An 18,430-nucleotide genomic window follows, 5' to 3' on the forward strand; every position below is an offset into this window, starting at 1 on the left:
AGCAAGTTTTTTCTCAGCTACTTGTTAATTCGAACATATATTTACAGAATTTACCTTACCTATTTCTGGCAATATTATCTTAGCTCGTAATATATTGCAATTTCTCTTAACTTCTGTTTTTGCAGCATCTGAAATGCAATTCAGCTTCTTGTTTAGATAGCTGTGTCTGGACATTTTGACTGCCAGCTTTAATTTCCACATTACGATCATCTCTTTCATTTCCTATAGTTCGTAAATGTGACTCAGCTTTTAGTTTAGATAGGTGTTTCTGTTGCTGAACATTTCTTTCTCTTCTCAAACCTTTGCATGGGTGTTTTCGTGGTTTTCCCCATGTGTAATGTGTATACGAGCCAGTTTCCCCTAGAAAGTCCTCCAGGGAGGCATCCCACCCCTTAGGCAAATAGCCCTCGAGGCTTTGCCATAATTAAATACCCTAACCTAACCTTCACAAAGCTTTTGACTATTTTCTTTCTGAATCTCAGCTTGAGATCATTTACAGACTCTATGGGAAGAAAATCATAATTGTTTTTTTACTTTAATTACTCAGCCATTTTATTAACTAAAATATACCCATTTTGTTTTAGGTTGTCTCTACAAACTGACACCTTCATTTCAAGTCCCCTGAAATCTCCTGGTAAACAAATCAGTTTTGGGCTCAAAGGTTATCTAACTAAACTTATTTCCGTAATAAGAAGAATCACTAATAAACCCTTTGTATATCAGGCCATCTGTAGCCATACTATCCTGCAGAATTTCTGTTTTGCTCCTATTTATCTCCCCATTTCTTATATAAAAGTCAAAGAAATCATTCGGAATATCCTTTTCAACACTATTGAGTGACTTAGATTGTTAATTCTTCTCTAATTTTGTATACACTAGCTTCAAATGCCTGTAAAGTAGTAGCACTTTGAGAGTCTCTGCTTTTCAAATGCATTTTGATCCCTTGCTCCCTCATCCCACATCAGGGAGAGATCTCTTCATGGTGCCCTATTCTCTAATTTAGAGTCTTTTCTTTTTGTTCCCAAAAGGAAAATTTCTCAATAAATATTGAATAGTTTCCTTGCTTTTAGTAATTCTGTCGAAAAATTTTGATGCCACCTTCCTAACATCTTCATAGTTATCGAAGAGTTCAGATAATTATGCTGCCCATTTTAAAATAGCCCACTCATTTAGGAAATGCTCTTTCATTTTTGGTTTTGCTAGTTTCTCGTTTAATCTTCTGTATTTAACTGTTTTTTATTACCTGAATTTAAAAAAAAACGTTAACTATTTATAGGTAATGAGGCTCTTCCTGTTACCACTAGAACTATTTCTATTGAGAAAATTAAAAATTTTAAGAGACTGGTAGTTGTAAAGTTAGAAAGATTAAAATTGTGTGAAGTTGAAAATTTTGCCATTCATAAGATGGCGTCTATCCCTTAAATGACAATTTTTAGAACGCTTGAGGAAAAATCAAACATAACAAATATTTCAAATTCATATTTTAAAATTATTCGTATTTAAAAAAAATAGAAATAAAGCAGAGATTACAGGGACACTTTATCACAGAATAGGGTTTATGATAGGGAAAAACATTAGTGTTTAAGTTCAAGTAGTCCTCATTAGTGGGAGGAAAAACAGTAGAACTAATTGTGAAAAGCACTTTATCAGTCTTAAGAATTAAAGGCTGAATTTATCTCTAATACACCAAACTCTTGTTGAATGTGCGAGTTGCATTACTATTACATTGTGCATATGGCAAAATTGGGCTGTGCGAAGTTAACATTCCATGGAAATAATTTATTAGGTACAGCTCAAATTTAAAAAAAAAAAAAAAAAAAATGTGTATAATTAAACAAATCCAAATACTGCTGTAATTAAGAGTCAAACATAAAACATATTAATGGAAAGGATTTTATTACTTCTTAATAAGTAGATACATGATTAAAAAAATGGTGATTTTTTTAAATCTTTGAAAGTTTGCTATAAGACGCACAGGGATTTTCAGTGACTCTCATACAGCATTCTCTTTTTTCTTCATTTGGGTGAACCTCCATTGCAAACTCCGACAGTTCCTGTGCCTTTTTTAACAGTCGTTTAATTTCTTAAAAGTTAAAGGCACTTCTTCTTTCCCACTATCAGTTGTTGTTATAAGACCATCCAATTTTTCATTTGCTGTTTCCTGATCATCAGCCTCGAGTAATTTTAATTATCCTTCTTCCATATGTGAATACCTTTGGCAATTATTGCTTTTGCAATTTATATGATTACTTTGACTTCATTTTTAGTAAAGAGAAATCCTGTAAAATTGTTGATAGCTTTTGGTCACTAAGCATTTGATGTTAATCACTTGTTCTTATGCAAGTTTTATCATTTCTGTGCTGTGGCTTAGACTGAATTTCTTCTAAAATGTCATTAGCAAATCATGTTTTCCTTCATCTAGTGCTTTATATGCAGAGGTGTTTATATGCTTGACATAATAGTCTTTGAATGTTTTTATGATTGACTGATTGATTGGAGTAAGAAAATTTCTACATTTGGATACAGTGTTGTAATACTGATGCTTCACAGCATTGCTGCCAACACTGTGCAGTGTACCACATGAATAAAATTCTAGTGTTGGGAAAATTAAATGGAAACAATTCAGATAATGTTCAAAATCATGTTTCACAAATCTGCACTCAGCAGTAAAAAATATACAGCACATTGGGAATTAAATCACCACATCTTTCTAATTTGAATACAGTTTTCAGTATAGGTATTTTGAAAGAAGGGTTCAAATTTCAGTTGCAGCATCAGGTATTAATATAAGAATTATGAACATATATCATCTTCTTATAATCAAGTAAAATCATAAAAAATCTGATATCAAAAATCAAAGTACCCAGAAGCTTATTTACACCATAATGACTATTTTTGTAAAATCCCAGAGGCTGTCTTCTTTAACAAGGTCTTCAAAGAGGATCAAAATCTTCAAAAAATCGTGATTTTGGGTTTTTGCATTTTCAAATTCTCTACACTTTCATCTTTCTAAAAATACCATTCTTTAATCTCTATGAAAATTAGAACTGTAAAAAATCTAATTTTAATTTGTCATCGACTTCTTTGATCAATGAGGATTTTTACATAAAAACGCATTTTTCTCCAAACGTAATTTTTTTATACTCGATGTACCTTTCAAGAACTACTGCTCACAGGCATCCAAAATTTTTATGGCTTATTTATTAGGTTTCCTAATATTTACTGAAATGAGCTTTTTTGTTAAACTTAGAAAAAACCATTTTAAAATTTTTGTGTGAGAAAAGTGCTAAATTTTACTATGCCTAACAAAATATTCTGTAAATTACTCTAAAATTCAAAATGTTTCAAAAGCTCATTTCAGTGTAATCAGATAGGTATACTTTAATTACACAAAAAATTTCAAGTGTGCATCTACAGCAGATTGAGAAAAGGTATATCGAAAATGGCCAATTTAACATTGTCGGTATAGGGGTTGCTGATACCCCTTAAGAGAAACTGGCTTAATAAGAGAAACATTGCAATAACTAATTTATCCAAAAAAAAAAAAAACTTTGAAGACGTATATGCAGGAAAATTTGTTCTGGTTCCAGGAATTAAACCCATGAACATAAATAGTGGTGAGTAATAGGGGCTCATGCACGTCTTTAATTTGCAAGTCCCTTGATCATTTTTCATTTGTCCCCCCCCCTCCAAGAAAAACACATGGCTTGCATGTCTTAATCATATTTGCATTAGTCTTTCTATGAATGTTATTTATTGATGTTTGGTCTGAAAAATATTTTAGCTCAATGAACAATATTTTCATAACAACGTACAATACAGTTCAGGTTTAATAACAATATCCTTAAATTGGAAATTGTTTATGTGAATTTGATCCTAAATCTTATGTGCAAACCCTTTTGAAAAATCATTACCTTTGCCATATAATTAAATTTACTCATTATTTTATGCAGCATTTTGTGAATTGTTTAACAAGAAAATATTTAACAATTAAACTAAATTAGACAATGATTTATATCTTCTGTTTTTTAAGTAAAACTTTTAATTAGACTCTGATTATAACTATTATTATTACTCAAGTAAGGTGTAACTCCTTTATTCAGATTTTTGTAGCTCATCACTAAATATAACTATCAGTATTCTGAGGCCTTAGCTTTCAATCTGCTGGTGGACCAAATATTTAAAAAAATTCCACTACCCTATTCTGAAAATGCACAATGCCCTCGCTGGGACTCGAACTGTGGGCTTCTGTGCTTCCAATTACAGCACGAAGGCATGTGGAAAGGAGGGAGAAACCTTATCATTTTCCTTCTTGAAAAATTCTTCTGGGTCTATATGCTATCATGGAAAAAAGATGCAGTATCTAAAATTCGTGAAAATTATTTAGACAAAGCACAATAATAAAAATAAGTATTAAATGAGATTGAAAGAGAAAAATGGCCAAATAATACTTCAATTTTATTAAAAAAAAAAAGTTATTGAACATTGTGTTAGCTATTTCACTACTTGAAAAACGAGATTACCTAGACCAGAGTTTCTTAAACTGTGGGTGCCAAAAATGTTAGCAATTTTGATTTAATAACTTATTGTAATAATTTTACAATTACCAAATTTTGCAAATATTTTTGCATAATGTATCTGAAAATAGATGAAGATAAGACAATACAGACTACAAAGAAAAAACGAAAATGTTTTGATGCATTTTTTTTATAACAGAAATGCTTATTTTACTTTAAAAATTAAAATTAATGACTTGAAACTGCAATAGTATTGTAGGGTTCCTCACTCCTTTTGCCTAAGATGAGCGTAGAGGAACCTAGTGAACTATGTAGCAACTTATTGCCGAGTTCAGATCAACTGAGATGAGGCACACAAAGCATTAAAATACCCTTTATTTCACTCAAATAAGAATGATAGTCGGTCTCTTCTTGGGCTTACAGGAAGCCTCTACTTGGGCTTTAACTTGGAATAAGAAATAAGAAACTAAACTATAATTAATTATAGGAAACTTAGCCGAAGCTAAACACAGGTATCTAACGTAGTTGGTCCTTAAATTAAACTAGCCGGCAAATAGCAAAAGGCACGTAATATACGGTCGAGCGTAACAGCTTCAAGAGTGACTTAGCCAGAAGGCACGTACGCACCATTAAGGATTCCTAGCACTCTCTGTCGAAGTTAGTTGAACCTTCCTTAAATACTTCTTCTAACTCATTTGTATTCATCGTAATTCTAAAAACTCATTTTGGTAGGGAGTTGCAAGTGGAAACAAGAATTGATAGGAAAGGGCTTTAAAATTAAAATAACTGTTATGAAATTAAATTATACCTTACAGTATATTACAGTATAAATGAAGAATCTAACAGTTTCACTCACACATGTGTTGGATTTGCACAATACTTATGGGGGACCCACAAAATTTTCGTAAATGTTACGGGGTCCCCACACCAAAACGTTTAAGAAACCCTGACCTAGACAAAGGATTTCTCAGTTAGAACTAATTTTTTTTTTTCAAATATGAAAACTATATTTAAACACTCTCAAGAAATAAGTACTCTGCAGATGAATATTTATTTCTTTTTACACAAATATAATAATAAATCCATAAAAATGCTGCCAAGAAATGACAATTAATTTCATGGAACTGGAATATTATTTGTCTTCCTGTAACAATGAGCAAAAGATTAAAATTTAAGACCTCAGTTTCTGTCTCATTTTATTGAAATCAAAGAAAAGTCTACTTTATAAGGAGAATACTTATGTGGTATTATTTTAGCCATTTTTTTTTAAACACTCAAAATATTGTTGGAATTACAATAGTTTTTTTCAGTTATACCTTGCAAAATTTTAAATCAATCATATAATTATTTCTCTAAAATCTTAATAATTATATTTAACAAACAATTTTGTTTGACATGTTTGGATATGGTACTTCTAACAATTGAAATTACTACATTGCTATTAAAACCTCAATACAATGTTTCCTGAACAAAGCTTGACATATGAACCAATTCACATTTCAGTAAGGCAGTAAAACATTATGTGTATTAAAATAATTCATAATGTGTGTTTAGAATAAGGAAAGAATATTTTTCACGTGCAATCAAAAATATCCTTAATTTTAGTTTCTGACTCACTGCATTAGGCTACAGCTTTGTTCACCTAAAAAAGCTTTAATAGCTTTTTTTTTTTTTTTTTTTTTTTTTTTTTCATGAATTTGGTTTTCTCATTGTTCGTGCCATACCTGGTGTACTAGGTATTACAAATTTTGAAGGCACTGAACTGCAGAATTTAGGTGTGACAGAGATTTAACCAGGCAGGGGAAAAATCTAGCACCAGCCCTACATCTTCTTTCGCACTTTATTCTTCATGAATTTTATCACCCTTATTTGAGAAATCTCAAGCAGACCTGCTTATCATATGGTAATTGGTTGAAATATGATCAGCATTACTTTAATTTCCATGTTTTATTTTCATCTGCTTGAGGAGCTATATCAAGAAGATCAACTCCTCAGAATGCTTGATCAGCTCCTTTCTACCAAAATATGGACTTCAGCTTTAATGAAAACATACTTTTTGACATATCTGAATTTTCAGTTAGAATAGTTTTTTAAAATAAAAACATAATCTTTTAATAAAATATTTAAAATATATATATATATATATATATATATATTTTAATTCAAAACAAAATTGTGGAAAGCAAAAAATACAAACAGAGCCTGACTAACTTTCAACACTTGCTAACCGTGCCTACATTAGGCCTTTCAAGTTTGTTCTTATCAGTAGGTCTCTCTCTAGACATGCAGCAGCGGTGATAATATTGTCTTTTGTTATGAATCATGCTGATTATGATCTTACTTCTCATTTTAACCTATGCCGTTTGACCAAAGTCGTAGCTAGGGTTTTCAGCGCCCAGGGATAACTGAAGATTTCGTGCCCCCTACTGCTTGCCAAGGATGGAAAACATTTAATTCTAAAATGTCATAATATCAGTTTGGCACCCATTGGATACTGCGCCCGGGGACAGATGCCCCCCTCTAGCTACGCCCCTGCGTTTGACACAAAATCTACCTGCTATTTATTAAACCTCTAGACCAGCAGTTCTCAACCTTTTGACTAACGTGTACCATCTAAACAAAAATTGAAAACCTTTAGTACCACTACTACAAAGTACTACCATCACCAATCTTGAACAAAGCGCAGATCACATAAATTTATGAGTGTTAAAGAAAAAACTCAATCAGGATGTTGGGATTCTAATTTTTGAAATAAATAGTTAAAAATACTTTGCTTCTTTGTGTACCACCTATTTTTTTTCTTGCATACCACCAGTGGTACACGTACCACCGGTTGAGAACCTCTGCTCTAGACTGATCAAGTATGCGACAAAATGAGACATAAAAAAAAATCAATATAAAGCTAACTGTTAGTAAAACGTAACTGTCACTTATCTTCTTTCAAATACGTCCAACCTATTATAAGTGTAAAATATTTAATGCTACTTTATAAACAGCATGAAGTTTATTTTATTCTCAAACTTATTAATAATTATGTTAATTAAATCATGTTTAGTAATAATGCATACCACTTAGGGATCTATTTTATTTTTAAGATGATATTACAAAAGTGAAATTCAGGCATAGAATAATATTTGTAATTGAATTTACTCAGTTCCCATTTGCTCATAGGTCCTTAATTTTTTTCATTAATGGTCCTTAAAAGTCCTTAATTTCCATTTGCAGAAATGTGTGTGAACCCTGTATCCTGGTAGAAATGTTACAGATGCAATCGAATTTAAGTTAGATTTGATACTGTATGTATTTTCAATTTTTCAGGCCAGAATTTAATGGCAAATTTGAATTATTCTGATTTCATAAATTCGAAATCAATATTAATAGTCATTCATGGAACTATTCACACTAAGTAGACAAACTGACTTTAACCCGCGAGTGCGCACGCTGGGTCCAGTGGACTCAGCCAATTAAAGAAACCTTTTTAAAAATGCCCCTATTTTTCCCAAGTGGTTGTGGTTCAGTGTAGTCTCCTCCAAAACCATCCTCTTTATGCTTCCGAAGTTTTTTGCCAGAAATTTGATTCGAAGTTTTGTTTTGATCGGATCGGGTGTTTCAGACCCAGTGCACCTATTCGCATTTCTTTAACGTTGTTTATTTGTGGTAGCACAGAAAGCTGCAAACATGTTGCGTAATTTATACTACAGTCAAAAGTCGTTAATTCGCACACCCATAATCCAGACATCAAAGCTACAAACTTTCTGCGCATGTGTCGCGTTGACGCATGCGCGTAAGACCTTTACAACTGCGAATATGCATGTGCGTGTGCGCAAAATACGTTTATGAATGCGCGTTTAATGTATAACGGATGGTATAAGCTAAACTAAAATTATCTAATTCAGTTAATGTTGCAGATTGCGTTGTTCCTTAATCTTCGACTTGGATTCGGCTTATTATTTTTTGCAGACTGTTAGAGCAATTTTATAAAAGTAAGCTTGAACTTTCGATTATGTCAAATAGAATTTCTGATATATATTTACTAATATGTAAAGGATCTACAAAGCGAAAGTATGTTTCGAAGTCCATTAAACAAAAAGTAGAATTGCTGCAAAAAATGGATAAAGGCATATCCTTTGTTTATCTAAACTTTGTTTATCTTTAATGCCGCAGCGTGCAATGAATTGAAAGTTGATCTGTCAGCACTATCCTTATCTTCAGGGCAGATGTTTTTATTTTATTTGGCTTATAATTCCTTACTAAATGTAGTATTTCATCTCGATGTACTCCATCTTTGATATGATTTAAATCAAATTCCTTGTCATTATAATTCGCTTCTGATAGCGAAGAAAGTGACAGAGGTTATTGAAAATGAAAAAATTTCGATTGACTAATTAGTCGGTATTCTCGACACAGCAATTATAGGACTTGAACAGCAGAACTTTGTAACTGAACAAGAAATTATGTCTGTTTATAGAATGTATTATCACATAAAAAACGAAGTAACTTAAACAACTTACATTGAAAGAAATGTTTAATAAAGTAAACAAATAAATATTAAGGTTTTTTTTTTTTTTTTTGTTAGGTAAATTTTGATATAATTGTTAGGTAAATTTTGATATCCTTTAGATCATAATTGTTCTTTATTTCATAAATTATGGTTTCATATTTTTAATTTTATAATTTCTGCATGCCATCTTACCAGATTTAAACTGATGATCTATAATCCGGAATTGCCGAAGTCCCGACGAGTCCGGATTAACGACTTTTGACTGTATAAGGAAGAAATGTTATGTTTGCAAAAACTTTTAGAAGATGTATTAACTGTTGAAGACTCCATTGAAGAAACTGATGGTGAAAGTTTAACCTATGCCGTTTGACCAGAGTCGTAGCTAGGGTTTTCAGCGCCCAGGGACAACTGAAGATTTCGTGCCCCCTACTGCTTGCCAAGGATGGAAAACATTTAATTCTAAAATGTCATAATATCAGTTTGGCACCCATTGGATACTGCGCCCGGGGACAGATGCCCCCCTCTAGCTACGCCCCTGCGTTTGACACAAAATCTACCTGCTATTTATTAAACCTCTAGACCAGCAGTTCTCAACCTTTTGACTAACGTGTACCATCTAAACAAAAATTGAAAACCTTTAGTACCACTACTACAAAGTACTACCATCACCAATCTTGAACAAAGGGCAGATCACATAAATTTATGAGTGTTAAAGAAAAAACTCAATCAGGATGTTGGGATTCTAATTTTTGAAATAAATAGTTAAAAATACTTTGCTTCTTTGTGTACCACCTATTTTTTTTCTTGCATACCACCAGTGGTACACGTACCACCGGTTGAGAACCTCTGCTCTAGACTGATCAAGTTTGCGACAAAATGAGACATAAAAAAAAATCAATATAAAGCTAACTATTAGTAAAACGTAAATGTCACTTATCTTCTTTCAAATATGTCCAACCTATTATAAGTGTAAAATATTTAATGCTACTTTATAAACAGCATGGAGTTTATTTTATTCTCAAACTTATTAATAATTATGTTAATTAAATCATGTTTAGTAATAATGCATACCACTTAGGGATCTATTTTATTTTTAAGATGATATTACAAAAGTGAAATTCAGGCATAGAATAATATTTGTAATTGAATTTACTCAGTTCCCATTTGCTCATAGGTCCTTAATTTTTTTCATTAATGGTCCTTAAAAGTCCTTAATTTCCATTTGCAGAAATGTGTGTGAACCCTGTATCCTGGTAGAAATTTTACAGATGCAATCGAATTTAAGTTAGATTTGATACTGTATGTATTTTCAATTTTTCAGGCCAGAATTTAATGGCAAATTTGAATTATTCTGATTTCATAAATTCGAAAGAAAATGTGAGTAGGTGAACATGACCATTCTATGAAACAGAGATTCTCAGTGATTGTAAATATTCCATCAAACAACAAATAATATCACTGGCATGCATTATTGTAATGAATGAAAATCAATATTAATAGTCATTCATGGAACTATTCACACTAAGTAGACAAACTGACTTTAACCCGCGAGTGCGCACGCTGGGTCCAGTGGACTCAGCCAATTAAAGAAACCTTTTTAAAAATGCCCCTATTTTTCCCAAGTGGTTGTGGTTCAGTGTAGTCTCCTCCAAAACCATCCTCTTTATGTTTCCGAAGTTTTTTGCCAGAAATTTGATTCGAAGTTTTGTTTTGATCGGATCGGGTGTTTCAGACCCAGTGCACCTATTCGCATTTCTTTAACGTTGTTTATTTGTGGTAGCACAGAAAGCTGCAAACATGTTGCGTAATTTATACTACAGTCAAAAGTCGTTAATTCGCACACCCATAATCTGGACATCAAAGCTACAAACTTTCTGCGCATGTGTCGCGTTGACGCATGCGCGTAAGACCTTTACAACTGCGAATATGCATGTGCGCGTGCGCAAAATACGTTTATGAATGCGCGTTTAATGTATAACGGATGGTATAAGCTAAACTAAAATTATCTAATTCAGTTAATGTTGCAGATTGCGTTGTTCCTTAATCTTCGAATTGGATTCGGCTTATTATTTTTTGCAGACTGTTAGAGCAATTTTATAAAAGTAAGCTTGAACTTTCGATTATTCGATAGAATTTCTGATAAATATTTACTAATATGTAAAGGATCTACAAAGCGAAAGTATGTTTCGAAGTCCATTAAACAAAAAGTAGAATTGCTGCAAAAAATGGATAAAGGCATATCCTTTGTTTATCTAAACTTTGTTTATCTTTAATGCCGCGGCGTGCAATGAATTGGAAGTTGATCTGTCAGCACTATCCTTATCTTCAGGGCAGATGTTTTTATTTTATTTGGCTTATAATTCCTTACTAAATGTAGTATTTCATCTCGATGTACTCCGTCTTTGATATGATTTAAATCAAATTCCTTGTCATTATAATTCGCTTCTGATAGCGAAGAAAGTGACAGAGGTTATTGAAAACGAAAAAATTTCGATTGACTAATTAATCGGTATTCTCGACACAGCAATTATAGGACTTGAACAGCAGAACTTTGTAACTGAACAAGAAATTATGTCTGTTTATAGAATGTATTATCACATAAAAAACGAAGCAACTTAAACAACTTACATTGAAAGAAATGTTTAATAAAGTAAACAAATAAATATTAAGGTTTTTTTTGTTAGGTAAATTTTGATACCCTTTAGATCATAATTGTTCTTTATTTCATAAATTATAGTTTCATATTTTTAATTTTATAATTTCTGCATGCCATCTTACCAAATTTAAACTGATGATCTATAATCCAGAATTGTGGAAGTCCCGACGAGTCCGGATTAACGACTTTTGACTGTATAAGGAAGAAATGTTACGTTTGCAAAAACTTTTAGAAGATGTATTAACTGTTGAAGACTCCATTGAAGAAACTGATCGTGAAAGTTATAATTAATTTTTTAGTTCTCATGATACTGACTCGGAAATCGAGATGCATTTTGAAAACGAAAATGAGAATGACATTTATTGCTTTATTGGAAAAAAAAAAAAAAAAAAAACAGTCAAAAGAAAAGCCTAGCCTAAGGCTGATGTTAGAATTCCTGCTCATGCCCTGATTATTACTAAATTGCCTGGAAATATCGGTAATGCAAAATATGTGCAAACTCCAAATGAAGTGTGGGAACTTTTATTAAGTGAATAGATGTTGCTGAAAATTGTGAGTTATATAAATATATATATTGCATCTATTTTTGACAGCTTTCAAAGAGGACTGTAGTTGAAATTCGTGCTCGTCACACAACTCTAGTTGAAATTTGCCCTTTTATAGGTCTTTTATATTTTTGTGATATAAGTCATCTCATGTAAATGTGCGGGATCTGTGTGGCAACAGATGGAACCGGCTTGGAAATTTTCCACAAAACTATGTCTTACAAATGTTTTCTTTTTTTATCAAGATGTTTGCATTTTGATGGCATAGCAACTTGCATCATCAAGAAAGAATCAAATAAACTTGCAGAGTTTTTTGAAGATTTTGTGAATAACTGCCAGAAATATTATACTGTGGATGAGTTCATAACAACTGAAGAAAAACTTAAGCTTTCTGAAGAAGATGTTCTTTCAGGCAGTATATTCCTAATAAACCTGAATAACTTGAGTAATAATAATGTGAATTCTTAATAAATTCTATATTAATATAAGTTTTTCTATTTCTTAAAAAAATTATTTCATAAAAATATTATAGAAATTAAAATTTTAATAATTTGCTTTTTTCTAAAGTTTGATCATAAAATTTTGGCATAAATGTGGCACTTTTACCTGAAGAGTAACAGGTTTTCTTCAAAAAACAGGAGCCGGCGCGTGCTCATAACTCAAAAGAGCGCGCATGCTCCCAGGTTAAAATAAATATTTATTCAGATATCACTTAGTTATCGGCCAGCTATCGTTACCTTCGGATTAAATTCATAAATTATCTGAATCCTAGTCCCGGAAAGATCTAAAAAATTTAATAGGTTATAACTCGTGATCATATGAGAAATAACCTTTTTAAAATAACACGTGCGATTTCTGCAAAATAACCTTTTTATTTTATTCCCTTTTAGCATGTCGTGGGTGTATTTTTCTCAATATATACGTTGCAGCAAAATTTAAATCAGCATCCCATTCTTGCAGTTTGATATCCCTATATCGGCTAATCTTTGGAATATGGTAACAGGTAGTTTAGCGACATTTTAGTAAGGCGATAAAGGTTACTAGCTAGGACTTAGCAGTGTACATGGATAAAGTCAAGAGTGTGCACAATGCCAGTTTTGTGCAATTCTGGGATGTTTTTTTAAGTGAAAATAGGTTGACGTGCACATGGATACCGTGTATGTGCAATTCTAAAAATTGCGGCAAGCAGTTTGCGATTCTGCACTTTCTCCCAATTTCGCACCTAATCTTTGTCATGATTAACCCGTCAGCACACGCGCTGGGGTAAAATCCATCCCACGTGTAGTCTTTTCTTAGAATATAAGAGAAGATCGTACAGGACCTTTCTAGTATTTCATGTACCTTTCAAGATCAAGGTTAGGAAAGGGTCATCCAGAGGAATTTTTTTCGTGTCCTTAGGATTTTGTGTTTTCGGGGAAGGAATGTGCAATGGGATTGTAGATACCCTGCGCGTGTACTAACATTTCAGTTCTAGAGAGACATTCATGGAGATGAGTGCGTGCGAGCGAGAACAGCAAGGACTGCAGGTTCTTCTCCCTAGTGTTAAAACTGTTAGCGAAACTGAAGATTTGGATTCTGAGTGTGATAATATTTCTGAAAATGCTCACGAAACTGATTCTGACCAGTAACATGATGATTCACATGATTTAGGGAGCATATCTTCTTTGACATCAGATGGTTTTATGTTTGAAAAGATGGAAAGATTTGAAGTAAAAAATTACCCTCGAAAAATGTTCAGACACGGCCGCACAACATAGTGACACATTTACCTGGTGTCAAGAAAAGTTTTAGAAATTTGAAAAATCCAACTGAGTGTTTTTTGCAAATTTTTGATGAAGAAATAATGGAAGATTTGGTGAAATCGACAAATATTTACATTTCATCAATAAGAAACAAATTCTCTAGAGAACATGATGTACCTGAGACAAACGTAGCTGAATTGAAGGCGTTCATTTTCCTATCATATTACGCTGGAGTGCTAAGAGCAGCACTTCTCAAAGCAAAGATTTGTGGTCAACTGACGGAAGCGGAATAACTGTTTTTCAAATAACAATGTCTATCAACCAATTCCACTTCCTGTTGAGATGTATTAGGTTTGATGACATAAATTTACGACCAGAGCGAAAGATGACGGCTAGACTTGCACTTATTAGAAATGTTTCTGAAATATTTATCAAAAATATACGAAAAATATATTCTTTATCTGAATAGTGTATTATAGACGAAAAATTAGAACCCTTTCTTGGCGTTTTGGGATTAGAGGTAAAGAATTAACTCATACTTCATATGTTCCAAAAAAGAGTAAATCGGTTCTTGTTTTATCATCCATGCATGAGGATAATCAAATCGATCCATTGTCTAAAAAGTAGCGCAAGCTCGAAATGATAACTTTTTGCACTCTAAAAAAGGTGATGTTTATACTGTTGATGAGTTATGTGGAACTTAATCTGTTTCAAGAAAATGCCGGCCTCTAACAGTATTTCTCGGACTAATGAACATTGAAGGTACAAATGCTTTTATTATTCATCGATCAAATAAAGATTAAGCGAATATGAACCGAAGAGCTTTTTCTCAAAGATTTAGTATTAGAGCTTGTAAAAGAACATGCCCAAAAAATGGATGCAATTCTATCTCTCTCGAAAGAACTGAAAACTGGAGTAAAAAAGTTGGCAGGAATAAAAGATGCAGCAGACCTTCACCCTAAGAAATTGTTTGTAAAACTATCTTGTCACACTATGCGAGGATTGTTCAAAACGAGATTATTTGAATAATTAAACTCAAATAGGAGCGGGGGCAGGGGATGGAAAAACCTATATGTTATTTATGTTTTTTAATATTCGTATTTAGAATCTATTCTTTGATATGAATAATTGTATGACATTGAGTTTTCAGGAAAAAGCTAGTAAGAATGCAGCCTTTTCATATTCCTCTAGTGCTTTATGAAACCACTCTTTATAATAAAAACTTAGAAAAAGCTATATGTGCATATGTTTAGAAAATATGCACATATAGCTTTTTCTAATATAAGAAATCATATACTATGTATCTTATATAAGTTAGTAATTTGCATAAATTTCGATTTTTATGGCTTATTTTAGGTAAACAGTATGAAAATGTTTGTATAACTTAAAGTAAGATTATCTCGAATTAAAACTGGAAAAAGGTTTTAACAGAATTCACAAAGCTATTAGTCATTTATACATTCATTTAAAACAAAGAAAATGCATTTATTTATACGTTGGGGGATGAACTCCGAAAAACAAACACTGGGGTAAAATTTGTCTCGCGCGTGTACCAACATAGCGCAGTGATGCGCGTGTGCTGAGGGGTTAAGCACTTTTGTTCCATAAAAGTTCTAGCAAAGCGTAATTCGGCCAGCAGATTGTTGGGGAAAAATGTTGAGTTTAAAAAAAAAAAAAAAAAAACTTTACTTTGTGAAAACAAAATGGCGTCCAAACAAAAACTAGCAGGTTGCTGTAGCAGAGTTGGTCGCCATAATGAATGATTTCGAAGGAAATTTATTCGAGACCCATTATCAACTTTTGTAAGAAAATGGCAGGTGTCTAAACAAACATTTAAATTTTCTTAAAATTAACTTTGAAAATTCTTCGTAAAAAATGGAATTTAAAAACTATATACATTAAATTATTAAATAAAAAAAATTATATACATTAAATTATTAAATAAAAAAAAATCCTAAATTTACACTTATACTATGCTTGCTAGATCTGAAGAGAGCAGTCGTGGCCGAGTGGTTAAGGCGATGGACTTGAAATCCATTGGGGTTTCCCCGCGTAGGTTCGAATCCTACCGGCTGCGGTTGTAACATTTTCGTTTTCTACAATTCTGAGTCATATGGAAACAATATACTGACTGTACATTGCTGATATATTCAAGTGTCTTATTTTTTGAATTACTAATGATACAAATTCATTATTCAAGTATTCAAGTTCCCAGATTATAGTTTATGGTATTAAACCGAGAAAGTAATTAAAATGTAATTTTTATATGAAAAAAATGAAACATTTTAAAACAATAATATGCGGTTAGTTAGGAAACAAAAAAGTAGCTCGGGAGTATATGTATCATTTGTATTTCATTACAGTAAGATAAATATATCTGGAAAACTAATATACCATGTTTTACCATAAATATGTTGAGCTAAATAATAATGTAATAGTGATTGATGCTAACATCAATTTTATTTTTCGCAGATATAATTCAAAATTATTATTATTATCATTATTATTATTTTTTGTTTTGTTTTGTTGTTGTTGTAACTAAAATTCTAATAATACTTCGTTTTTCTACAAAGCACGATTTTGCATATGATAGTTTTCTAGAATCACGGCAATGAGTTCATTTTCTGTAGAATGAAACTCGTTTATCATTTCTAATTATCATATAAAAACATTATATTAATTATACTTTTCTGGTATTTTAAATTTTCTTATTTTCTAAATTACTGATGATGCTAATTTATTCTGGCATACCCCCTTCCCCATATTACAGTTTACGGTATTAAACTGAGAAAATAATTAAAATCTGTTAGTAACGGTAAATATACTTTTTTATGAAATATACTTCAAAAAAAATGAAGAATTTAAAAACAATGATATGCAGGTAAGAGAACAAAGAGTAGTTCGGGAGTATACATATCATTTGTATTTATTGTAACCATATATATATATCGGAAAATTATACACTATGCTTCCCATAAATATGTTGAGCTAAATAATGAATGTAATAGTGGTGTTAACATTAATTTCATTTTTGCATTAAATTATTATGTTTCATTTTTTTTTTAATTGAGATATATAAAATTCTAATAATACTTCGTTTTCCTACTAGATGGCGACACAGTACTTCACAGGGTAGAACCCAATGAGATAATATACTGTTATAAGAAGTCGTTGGGCAGAACCACGGGAGTATGAACTTCGGAACTATTATTTTTCATATTGCTATTTTTCGCTTGATGTAGCTTTTAATTCAAAATTAGTTCTATTGTAATAAATTGCTATCCTATCACACGAAGGAATAAAATTTGTTTGTTTTACAGAATTAAGGATACTTTCGCATACAAAGTATCCAAACAGAACGAGAGACAGCAAATTTTGAATTAACTCTTGTAATAGAATAAATTTATTACGTAGTAGTTTAATATTTTATATAATTAAAATAAGTTCTTAAATTAATTACGTAGACTTTTATTTGCTTTTAACTGAACAGTACTTTAATGATATATAAAAATATTGATCTTAATTTTCAGTTGATACCCACCCCCCCCCCCAAAAAAAAAGTGTGCTGCAGAAAAAAAAAAAATGTGTATTCCTGGCGCATATGACAGGCACATAGCCGAGGGGGGAAGCGTGCACTGGTCGCCCGGAGACCCCCCGCTTCACCACTTGAAAAAAGATACTAATTAAATTTCAATACACTTAAGTTTTTAATATATTGCTTTCCAGCTTCCCAAATAATTCATGTCATTAACAAAGAATGAACGGAAAGTCTACGATTTTCCAGTTAAAAGTAAGATCAGGAAAAGTAATCCATCCTCAGCAAACAAAACAAAAAAAAAAAAAAATTGGGGTTGGGGTATTTAAATTTGAGATATGCTACTTGTTATCTAATATTATCTAAATACTGCATAAAAAAGGGAAGGAAACATAACAAAATAATTTTGAGTGATTGTTTTTACTTCCTTGTAAAGTAAAAAGGAAGTATTGTAATCGCGAAAAGCTTCAGGCAGCATATTTCAACGAAAATATCCACTTTGACCGCTTTCGAATTCAATTTAACGATGTTTTTGCGTGATATCTATACGTAAGGACAGAATAAAAGACTCTTTTCCTCCAAAAAAACTAAAAAACTGCTTTAAAATGAATTCTGAAGAGAATTTTTCGTGGCGTCTGTACGAACGTATGTACGTACGTGCGTACGTACGTATCTCGCATAACTCAAAAACGAGTAGCCTCAGAACGTTGAAATTTTGTATATAAGACTACTATAAGATGTAGATGTGCACCTCGTATTTTGGTTTCAATCGGCCGCGCCAAACGTATATCCACTCTGTTACCCGGCTCAGTAATTTCAGTTTTCTTATATGTTTGTAAATTGTACATTTTTTGCTTTAAAAATGATTGAATTATGTTGTTTTTATCTTCCGGTTAAAGTTGTTATGCCTTTCGTAATTCTGGAAGCAATATTT

At 31.9% G+C, this 18,430-nt stretch overlaps 1 non-coding gene across 1 annotated transcript; it reads left to right on the forward strand.

The window, feature by feature from the left end:
* The first annotated feature begins 15,956 nt into the window (after positions 1–15,956).
* TRNAS-UGA (transfer RNA serine (anticodon UGA)) lies at positions 15,957–16,038 on the forward strand. The gene has a single exon. It is a non-coding gene; the product is annotated as a tRNA-Ser (tRNA).
* Positions 16,039–18,430: the final 2,392 nt, after the last annotated feature.

Source organism: Stegodyphus dumicola, chromosome 5, assembly GCF_044657685.1.
Source record: "Stegodyphus dumicola isolate Sdum_Otavi_A_Nest chromosome 5, ASM4465768v1".
Lineage (NCBI taxonomy): Eukaryota > Metazoa > Arthropoda > Arachnida > Araneae > Eresidae > Stegodyphus > Stegodyphus dumicola.